Here is a 10,936-nt window from a genome sequence, read left to right on the forward strand (position 1 = left end):
CAAAACATTTAACTCAGGTTAACCTGAAGCAATTTCCCTCCCTAACTTTTTGGGTAAGTCAGCCTCCAAACTGAAAATCCATTATGTCCACAGCTCAAATTGTAAATCACCTGGAACGTTTTGGCTTGACAGGTGCTGTGTATATATAAGACAGAACAAAGAGTGACAGCATAACTCACACTGCCAGAAACCGACAATGTGCAGGCAGGAAGAGGGTTGGGAGACACGAATCTAAAGCAAGTTTTATTCAAAATTTCCATGCAAAATGATGGGTTTTTTCCCCTAATAGCCCACCAAAAAACAAAACAAAAAACCAATTTGTTTCCAGCCAGCTCAGCCTCTGGCCAAAAAACACAAAGCAACAAATTACAATCCCTTCCCTACTAACCAAGACTTTCAAACCTTTTATGATTTCCTTCAAGACACTTAAAATGATAGGACACAGGCATAGGGCAGTTCTTACCAGCAGGGCAGAGAGAGTGAGCAGTAATGGGCAGCATCACTGAGATGAATATACACAACCCTGAAGCAAAGCTCCAGCTCCCTGACTGAACAATCCAGGTAACCTTGATTTGCAACATGCTAGCAAATGCCCACCCACTGTTTTCACTGTAAATGGGAAATGTCATGGAGGAAGCCTTCACAAAAGCTACTAACATCTTCCTCTTTCCTCTGTTTGCAGACATGTTTTCAAATCCTGTCTAAGCCCTTCTGCATTGCAGATTGCTACCTGAGACTGCTGCGTCCGGTGTTCCAGTGCTATCACCAGAGTACTATCTGGAGCTGTGTCCTTGCTCAGGATCCACTATCAATTCCCCTGCAATGCAATTAATGGGATTCACCCTATCCCCTCCCTGAGCCAAATTCTGCTCTCCTGTACATCGCTGCAAGCCCCTTCAGTCCGATGGAGCTGTTCTGCATTTACAGGGATGTAACTGAAGGTGGACTGTGGCCCCATGTTATCTGTGCAGTCAGATATTAACTTAATGTATGCTATTTTCTGCGGTTGGTTCCTCTTTGCACTATATATCAATTTACTGAAAGTGAGAGTATCCCTCAAAGCTTCCTGGATCACAGATACATCATTTGGAATATGGCTGGGCAGAGTTTTCATTTTGTCAATTAGGGCAGCAGTGCCAGGTGGGCAAAATTGACTTGCACTTATGTCCATTACTACTGGGGCAAGTTTTGCTTAGTGCCAATTATGTTCCCTGATGGATTTCTTTTGGAGCATTTGGAAATCAGTCCTTGATAGCTTAAAGTGCCTTGCCCTTATTAAACTGCTTTTCTTCCTAGTGGAATCCACTTGCATGTTGATGTGGAGTAGAATGAAACCTTGGTTTAATGCACAGGTGCATGGCAGAGATCTTTGGCTAAATGTTACCAATGTTATCTTCATTTCCAGACTATTATTTCCTTTAGTATTTATTCAGATGATTAGTTTTAACGAGCACCTGGGAGAATCATTCTACAAGCACAAGGGAATGCGTAAATAGGAAAAGGAGAGCTGGCACTGGAAAATTATTGCCTTCAGGTGGGTATCCTCAGGAAGTGCACCTGAAAGTACGTGTCAGGAAGAAGACCAAGTGGAAAGCTGTAATGTATAAGACTTTACCTGCATTTCACACACAGGCTGAGAAAACACATTCTGAAAGAATTCCCAAGAAATCTTGGAAGATGTAAAACGAGAGATTAACACTGGGTCACAATGGGCTGAATTAAGGTATAGACTGCAAGCATCTGTCCTCAAAGTACACCAAAGACTTTATTCCTTGGTATGAAAAATCCCATGGCACTTTGTGTGGTGTCCTTCTCCTCTTGCCTTGGTTCCAGCTTGCACATCACTCCCACTTCCTAGGTTTCTGCTGTGGTTTCAACTAGACCCAGTGTTTTCCTTCTTCCTGACCTGTCATATAGCACATGCAGCTTGGTTAAACAGATGGCACTATGCCCCTGAGTTGGCTGAATCACTCTGAGAAATGATTGCTGAATACCCTGCATCCAGCTTATACAGCAGAGGGAGAATCAAGAGGGGTTAGAGATGCTGTAGAACAGCATGATGCTATTATCTACCTAATTTAAGTGTTCCTCTTTGATTTGATCTCTGTTCCTTTTAGATAATTCAGCATCGTACTTCAGCATCAGTGTCTCCTTCACTTTCTGTGCCTGGAACATATGAAAAGTATTTAAGGTTATATATTAAACAGGGTGCAAAACTTTCCATCACTTGTAGAGCCCATTCTACCCCTGGATCTTCAAGCTGGTAACCCTAGAAGAAAAGCATCATTATCCCAGTGTGCTGATGGGGAAACTGAGGGACAGAGTGGCTGTGTCAAAAGCAAAGGCAGGGCCAAGAAAATAGAAGCAAAATTTTCTTCCTCTTAGGGTATGTGTACATAGTCTAGTCAATAAAAAGAGGACAAGACTTTAACTAAGATGATATGGCTTTACTATGCATCATGGGAGATAGAGCCAAGCCATGATAGTTCAGTTTTAAGTGAAAGACGGCCAAGTTACTACTGATTAGATGCCACTTATCAGTGCGTAAGAGCACACATGGGTAGTTACTGTCCATGAGCTGGCCTCTGCCCCACTTTCATCTCATAGTAATTAGTTCCAGTGCCCATGAAGGGCATCTTACCCCCGGACACACTGGCCTTGCAGTACAGCTGACACGAGAAGGGAGACTGAGGCAGTTAAACACTATTCAAAATGCTCTACAAGATTTAGGGTGGTCTGCACAGAAGAGTTACACTGGGGGCAGCTGAGGATCAGTGCCAGCACCAGTGTGAGCCCTGGTGAGAAGCATGCAGTTGTACTGGGGTCATGTACGTTAAACTGATGAAAACTTTTATGCTCCCCAAGTTAAAATAACCTCTACTGGAGTAACTACCTTCCTACTGGTGTAGCTGTTCTGTAACTGGGCCATAACTGGTATAACTGCCAGTTAGTGGAGTGGCTTTGTACTGTACATCAGGAGAATTAAAGCAGCTCCATTTTTTATTGCAGGCAAGTGCTTAGACAACTGCATGAAGCTGCCCTGGGCTGTCGAGTCAGTGCCATCAGCGCTTCGCATTCCCAATGCTGGAATCAAACCGTGGGCAGTGAGTTCCTACCCCACATCCTCCCTTCCCTGTGCTTAAATCCCTGCTCTCCTTTCTGCAGAGCGGATGGCGTTGCTGCAGCACGGAGCGTCTGGCAGGATTCACTTGTGCAGCTGTCGCCTGTCACACTCCTCCATGCACAGCCCAAGCCTAGCACCTTTGTGACGCGCTGCACCTGCGCTCCAATCAGCCTGCGCTGCCGGAGATGGGAGGCTGCTCCGGAGTGAGCCAGGGGCTCCCACTGCACCGGGCTGCTGCCAAGCAACAGGACTCAGGCAGACATCCTCCTGCTCCCCCTTGATTACAGGTGCTGAAATAAACAAGATCATTCCCACCTGCCCTGCCTTTGTTTCACGCTGATCTCAGGATTAGTGACAGGGGCTTTCAGGACCAGGTCACACAGGTAAAGAACGGGCTGGTGCAATAAAAGGAATGAGTGTTGCCTTGACATTACTGAATTACTGTTTCCTCTTCACATTTGAAAGCAAAAAAAAAAAAAAAGGTGGGGGGAGGCTGAAATCTCACTCCTAGCAGTTCTGGCACTTCCTGAAACCAGAAATGCTTAGAGGAAAGATTTGTGCTGTCTGTACTCCGACCACATGATGCCCAACCCAGAGGGAGTCTATCTTTAGCATCTAAAAAAAGAAACCGTGATGGTTGCTCTGAGAAACAGGTTCTTCTTTCCCCTGCTCCCACTCCCAGTTTTGTACAACGTATCATGTTCCCCAATAGAACAATGACATGCTGCATTTTACAGTGAAGCCCTCCAGGCCCACATCCCAGCAACCAGCAGGCAGAGGAGAGAATCTGTTTGAAAAGAACAAAGGTGATAACAGGCAGGATACGACTGACTCTCAGACTCCATCCCAAATGACAGGGAAAATGCATCTCCCCCTACCAAAACTGGAAATGCACTGGGACAACCTGCATTCAGTTCTTGTGCCTCGCACAGAGTCAGTTGCATGAATTACTGTGTCATTCTACCTTTCCTAGGCAAGCCTTTGGCATCTACTACCCAGGTTGCATTTTGAGAGCTCTTTCATGCGCAGATGCACAATATCTAGTGACGATGGGTCTTGCATTCCATGGATGGTGCAGCACCATCTGGGGCTTAGATTAGGCCATGGTCAAAGGGAAACAGCTGCATTCACCCTTAGTGTAATTCCAGCAAAATACTTGAGCTAAAGAAGGAAAGAATTTGAGGCTTTGTCATTTCCCTAGGAAATGCAAATCATCAGAGCCCAAGCCACGGTCTCTAATTTTTCCATCTTATCAGCTGTCAGTTAGCAGCTACCAGGTCCTGCTGACTTCAGCTGGAGAGGCTGGAATAAAGCTTCCACTTCATTGTCATGTAAAAGAAATAATCATATTCATTGAGGCCAGAAATGAATATGCTTGCCAGCCCAACACTGATTCTCTGCTGACTGAGCAGGAGGACCCCAGGCCAGGTCTCCATGTCATTGATCGCTTATTAAGTGCAAATGATCTAAAGCCCACATCGAGCACTGAGAAAATGGCCTCAGTCCTAAGGAGTTTGCTACCGAAGTGAATACAGGCAATTAAAGGCAGCATAAATCTGCACAATTTTCATGAATGGGACATCCCCTTTGTAGTTAAGAGCAGTTTGTGACTAGAGGGATGGTCATATTAGTCAAGGAGAAGTGTGGGAATTTCCTTTTTTATATTATTTATTTATTATATAAATGAAATATATTATGTTGTTTTATATTATATATATTTACATAGTATATAAAAATATAAAATATAAACTTGGAGATTGGGGGGGGTGTCTGTGTTTTAGAAACTAACAGCAATTTTGAACTAAAACCATTTTGTGTGCAATGAACATTTTCTACATTGTCAAAACCTATGGGTGTGTTCGACAATGCTGCCAGCAGTGTTCCTTGCTGCTATGTAGTTTCCCACTTTGTCACAGACATACAGCATGAGCAACCATTTTGCTGTTAGGCTCTGAAATGCCCTTGTATGTCTAAATTTTAGTGCAAAAGTTTGCTTGCTCCAAAATCTGGTACCAACAGACTCAGTCCTTATTTACGGTCGGTCTGTCTTTACTCCACCCAGACTCTTCCGCGAACTTTATTCAGTCAGGAAAAGCAACCCAACTCCAAACAATGGGGAAAAAAAACCTCAAGTAGATATTTGACTCTAAAAAGATGGGACAACCAGAGACTATGAGCTCAGCAGCTGCTTCACTATTGTTATAATTTATGCACAATTACATCCATCAGACGCTGAAGCAGAATCAAGCCTTCTGATATAGGTATACGTGGGCCGCATTGTTTCTGTCATTTGAGTGGAAGCCCCTACCATGTTTTCCATGTTCAGAGAGGGCAGGGGAGACCTTTAATCTTCTACTTTTATAGCCTTTGTTCAGTCATAGGCACACACCTGTTTTACTGATATGCAAATATCTTTCAAAGTGAAACACCCAAGTGACTTATGCCACCATGCATATGCTTTCTGTTCAGTGATCCAAATAACAAAGAGACACCACTCCCCCAAGGAGACTATGTATCACACACTGTCCCCAGGGCTGCTGGATTACTCATTATGCCCAATTTATGACAAAATTTCTTGCTCTCCCCGTTTTTTTGTTTGCCTTTATTTGGGAGATGATTCTAATTTCCGTGAGGTATTCATCTGCTTTTATCTGGTAAACAGGCTGGGATTACTTAGCAGAACATTTTAGCCAATTGTTGTATATTTTTGTGAAACATCATAGGTAAGATTGTGTCTTGTTCATTGTTCTCCTGCCTAAAGAGGAAAGCAGGGCACGGAGGCCCCTTAGAGACTAGCTGACTGAGAACGGCATAACCTTTCATCGGTGACAATCTACTATGTCAGATGCTACAACTGCTATCCACTCAGCAGTAACAATGGCATGTCTTACATGACCAAGACACATCCTCAAGGCTTAATATAGAGCTAGACCAGCAGATTTTCTAATGAGGTCAAATCTAGTAGCCCCTTCTCACTGCAGAACAAGAGTTAGCTGGCCATGTACTTACAAGAGTTTAGAAATACTATATAACCCTTCCTGGGGTATTATTAACCTTTTGGGTTCCCCCTATTTCCCAAGAGCCAGTGGAAAGAGTTGGACTTTGTCTAGTGTCCTGAAAGCCAACAACTTGGACTGTTTCAACCCAAACAAGACTTCTCACAGAACAGGTCTGAATGTGGCTAAGGAGGAACCTTAAATGTAGGTTTACCACCATCTGGGGAAAACACCTGAACTGCCTGGCTCTTGATTTCTCTGGATTAGGTTTCTCTCCTGCAGGACGCCTTGGTTCCACCTTGTGTACAGATTAGCGAGGATTTTTTACTCTCAGGAAGTTTTACAGAACAGGAAAACCATTTCTACTCTGCTCCCCCACACTCCAGTTTGGTCACCACTCAGGTCATACTTTTTATTGCCATTAAGAGATTATTTTCAAATAGGCCCGTAATGGCAAGAAGAAAATTTCTTCAGTATGAACAGAAGGCAGTTACTGCTGGTGTCACCACACAGTTTAAGCTTCAAAATGATCCCACACAGTATTTTCAGTCTGATCTGACAGGCAACTCATTACTAGTTTGGCACATGCTGGTTGCACGGGCTACAAAACACTGTGAGAAGCAGAACAATGCTTAATGATTGGTTAAAAAGAAAACTGACTGGGTAAACTGAGGCACGAATATTGTGATTTGTCCTCTTAGTGAGACTACACCCACATTGGGACCGAGAATCCCGGTTCCTTGTATTCTGCTTTAAGCACCAGATGTTGCCGTAAAATCCTTGTCTTAGCCAGTAAATACCTGCTGAGCTGGATAAATCACAGCGAGGCATTTAGAAAAACAAACTGGCCCAGTTCCTGCCGCCCATCACACTCGGGCAGGAGCCCAACAGAAAATGACCACAGGTCCTTTGGCCACCTTGCCCATGGCTCCTTTCCCATTGGGAAATACAGAGCATCCAGCTGCACGTGACACCCCCCGCCCACCGCACAGAGGTTACTGAGAGATTGAAAGTCTTTGCCAACATAATCCTCAATATCCTGTTTTGTGCCTGTTCCTAGACAAGATTTTCATAGGCCGAGGGGAAAAAATGGGCTCCTGAGGACCGCAGCAAGGGAACACCCAAGTCTTCATTGCCTGTAAGGAAACAAACCCTCAAGAAAAGACTGGAGTCTGAAAGGAAAAGAGAAACGCAAGAGTCCAAAGGTATACTGAGCAATCGGGGCAAATTCTTCAAGAGCAGGAGCAAGGGGTAAGTTCATGCATTAGCAGCACAGGAGGATACAGAGGAGTGGTTGTCTCAGAGGCAATCTGACTGGAGTCCCAGGCAATGGCCTTTGCTTCGCCCGAGTACAACATACCTGCTCCAAAGCTCTGCCCTCTAAAAGGCAAATTCCTCCACTCTGGCAAGGCTCACTGTCACCAGACACCGGTTCCCTGTGAAGATGAAACTGGGAGTCAACATTTGATAGTTAAAGCAAAGATTTAGATGTCAGGATCTCACCGTTCAGACTCTGGCTGAGCACTGACTTGGGGCTAGTCACAGGCTTTGTGCCTCCATTTACCCAAGCTGCATAACAAAGTTTCCAAAGCTCACCTGTTTCACAGGACATGGAGCTCTGGTCCCTGTTCCCTTATGTAACAACTGTTTTTTTTAAGGATAAGGGATTAAGAAATGCAGAAAGAGGTAGGTTTTAACAAAGACTAGCACTGGATAGAGGGGAAAAACCCACAGATTTGGGATTGTTTATATTAGCTCCATAAACCTCTATGCCACAAAACTACAAATACACACATTGCTTTCACAGAGAGCTCAGGTGCAGTACCTAAGCTTTGTATTGTACTGTAGCTGGAAATTGCAGCTGCTTTGTATTGTACTGTAGCGGGAAATAATATTTTTCAGTATTAAAATTTAATGATGCTACAAAGACCAAGCTAGGGAGGGCTTGCTGTGCATCTGCAATGGACAGAAGCAGCTCCTTTCAAACCAAATTTACTTCTATGAGCTCTCAGATAACTTCAAATAGCACAGGTCCTAGATTACAATGCACCAAGTTCCTTTCTTCTGCCCTCTAGTGCCAGATAGAAATATTTAAAAAGGAATAGACCTCCCTTCCTTTTACAGTGCACTCAGCACGCTGACTAACAAACTGACATTGGTTACTCCTCGATTCTTTCACGGAGAGGTGATTTAAACTGTTGCATGAACTAACGCTATATCAGATGTGGCCACGGGGAATTCAGACACGATTCAAGGCTGCTGATCCAGACTCTAGGTCAGAGCAGGTCCAGTAGACCCAACAGTTATGTCAATTGGCCTTCCCTTTCCATTCCTGGTTCAGGGGGCACTGCCAACACAATAACCCCTACTCCCTTGCTCCTTCTGGGTGTACCAAAGACTGGCAATTATGTTGAGTGGCCCAGAGTTTGCACCTCTGAGGTGACACTCAGGCTCTTTGTCTTGGCAAAGCATAAGCACAGGGCCAGGATGGGGAAAGCAGCTCCTAAGTGATCTACTCCCAGGGTTGGGAGGGAAGCCGTACAGTGTTTATTCCTAGGGTGCTTAGAAGATGAAGCCACTGCTCTTCAGTGCTAGCTACAATGCTCAGCTCGAGCACAGGAAGTAACAAAGGCAAGACAGACCTGTGAATACCAGGGATGCCTTGACAGGGGTTCTTTGGTTAGCTGGGGAATGGCACTGAAAGTCACTAGGTCCCTTTGGTTGAACTGGACCCAGTCGTGGTGGCCAGAGTGGAACAATTCTTCACTGAAAACACACAGGTCTTCTGCCTGAACACACACACCTGCTTTCCCACGATCACCAAGGGTCTCTTGTGAGATGGGGTGAAGAGATCGGGTGGGTAATCTGTTGCAGATGCCATCCCAGCCTTACTGCTCTGTTTAGAAAGGAACAACTGACAAAGTTTTGTGCCAAAATATTTACAGTAGGGAAGTGTTCACTGTTTAACACTCTGCACCTCATTTAATTCACACTTGTTCTTAATCTCCGTCTCTGAACAATACCTCATTCCTCTGAGTCAGACCTGCTAGCCTGATGAGAACTCGCTTGAAAAATGCAACAGGAAAGTTCAGCTGCTCGGTGGGAGACGTGTGCTAATTATTGCACTTCAAAGCTCAGCTTCATTGCTTCAAACCTCCTTGAAGATCTGATTCAAATCATGCAAAAAATATTCTGGCACATTTGGATGCAACAACAACAAAGGCAGCTTTGGATCCCTAAAAATGGCCGTTATATATAGACCCCAACTTGTAGCATATCTTAAAGACAAGGAAATTACATCCATTTAGCAAAGAACTTCAGTCACATTTCAAGATCTCAATCTGATCTTCATTTCCTCTATCTGTGTGCTACATACTGCCCATGAAGTTTCCAAGGTTACATTGATGCTTGTCAAGAGCATCTAGATCACTGAACTGAAGATGCTAATCATCATTAATCAAATGATTCTGTGTGTTTTGGTCTTTAAGTGAGTGTGAATTTTGAAATCACTTGTTCAGGCAGCTGTTGGAGTAATTGGGGCATCCCAACTGTGCACTCAGCTGTGGAAAGGTTTCAGCCACCTAGAACAATGCATGCTGGTAGGAAAGGGAAAAAAGGCAATACTGAGTTAATCAAACAAAGTCCTCGTGATATACCCCCAGGGCAATGCAGATCCCATATCTGTTAAAGAGGAGCGTGGGACCAGAAATCCGTGGGTAAATTGGTGTGTTGGCATTTAAGCTTAGTCAGGGAACAAAATAATAAATAAGGATGGAGCTATTTTATTTCATGTTTGGTATCTTTAAGGGGAACTCTGGGGGGAATGGATGGCAGAGAGATTCCCAGAGGTGGGGAGGACATGGGCAGCAGGCCTCAGAGCAAAGGCATATCATTATGGCCTCTTCAAGAGAAAAATAGAGGACATAAAAGTGTTGGGTTTCATATCAATAGAGGACAGAGTAGCAGCAAACTGCAACGTCCTCTATGATGGCCACCCTACCCTGATGGGACCCCAAAACAGTATCTGATCCAGCTTCACTGAACTCTGTTTGCAATGAAATAGTCAAGCAAACATTAAACAAGCTAGCTTAGGTATTGGTAGCAGTGGAAACCAATTCCAGCCGATTGCTTGAGTATTTACCCAGCTTCTCTGAGAAGATTGGCACTGTTGGTGAGTTCCACGCTGCAACAGTCCAGCAGTGGTTGGCATCTGAGCAAGCTCGAGAGGGTAACACCACATGGCACAGCAGGGATGACATTCCCCAAGTTGAAAGAAGGCCCAGCATGAATGGGACTTTCAGCATCTCCGGGCAGTAGTGAGCACCGAGTCCAGCCCATCATAGAACAGGCATGTTCTTGACAAGCTTCTCAATAGAAACTGTGGCCAACTGTGTTCTGGCATGTTTTTGGCTTGGTTTAATTTTCCCCTTGCACTGAGATGCTGTCTAGTGAATCCTCTTCTCTGAGCTTGCCGGGGGACCAGAGATTTTGAATATGACCCTTGTCCACTGCAAATTATGGCTCTTGATGACCTCTCAGCATGGCTCTGGCTGGCTGGTAGCATGCTGGGAGGATTATTTCCCAGATGGTGCTCCTGTTTCAGGCCTGTGGAAGTACAGTAGAAATGCTGCCAGTACTGCATGCTGTGTGTCATGTAAGGTGGAGGCTGTTATCACTCCTGGTATATATGAGCAGGTAAGTGGCTTCCAGTGCAAAAGAAGTGTGAAGGGCAAGAATATACCATGTAGAGGCATGTATATTTTTGGAGAGGCATTTAGAAGATAATCAACCCTGCAGTGGGTTAGCTAGCATTCCT

General features: G+C 44.5%; 1 long non-coding RNA gene across 1 annotated transcript in view; it reads right to left on the reverse strand.

Annotated features, from left to right (window-relative positions):
- Nucleotides 1-1,764: 1,764 nt before the first annotated feature.
- The window catches only part of LOC112550498, a 16,262-nt gene continuing 7,090 nt past the window's right edge, over nucleotides 1,765-10,936 (reverse strand). Inside the window, exons 3-5 of the long non-coding RNA XR_003094384.1 lie at nucleotides 7,481-7,556; nucleotides 2,074-2,166; nucleotides 1,765-1,906 (exon numbers count right to left, since the gene is read on the reverse strand). This is a non-coding gene — a long non-coding RNA (uncharacterized LOC112550498). The remainder of the gene's footprint in view (nucleotides 1,907-2,073; nucleotides 2,167-7,480; nucleotides 7,557-10,936) is intronic.

Source organism: Alligator sinensis, unplaced genomic scaffold, assembly GCF_000455745.1.
Source record: "Alligator sinensis unplaced genomic scaffold, ASM45574v1 scaffold370_1, whole genome shotgun sequence".
In the NCBI taxonomy this organism is placed as follows: domain Eukaryota; kingdom Metazoa; phylum Chordata; order Crocodylia; family Alligatoridae; genus Alligator; species Alligator sinensis.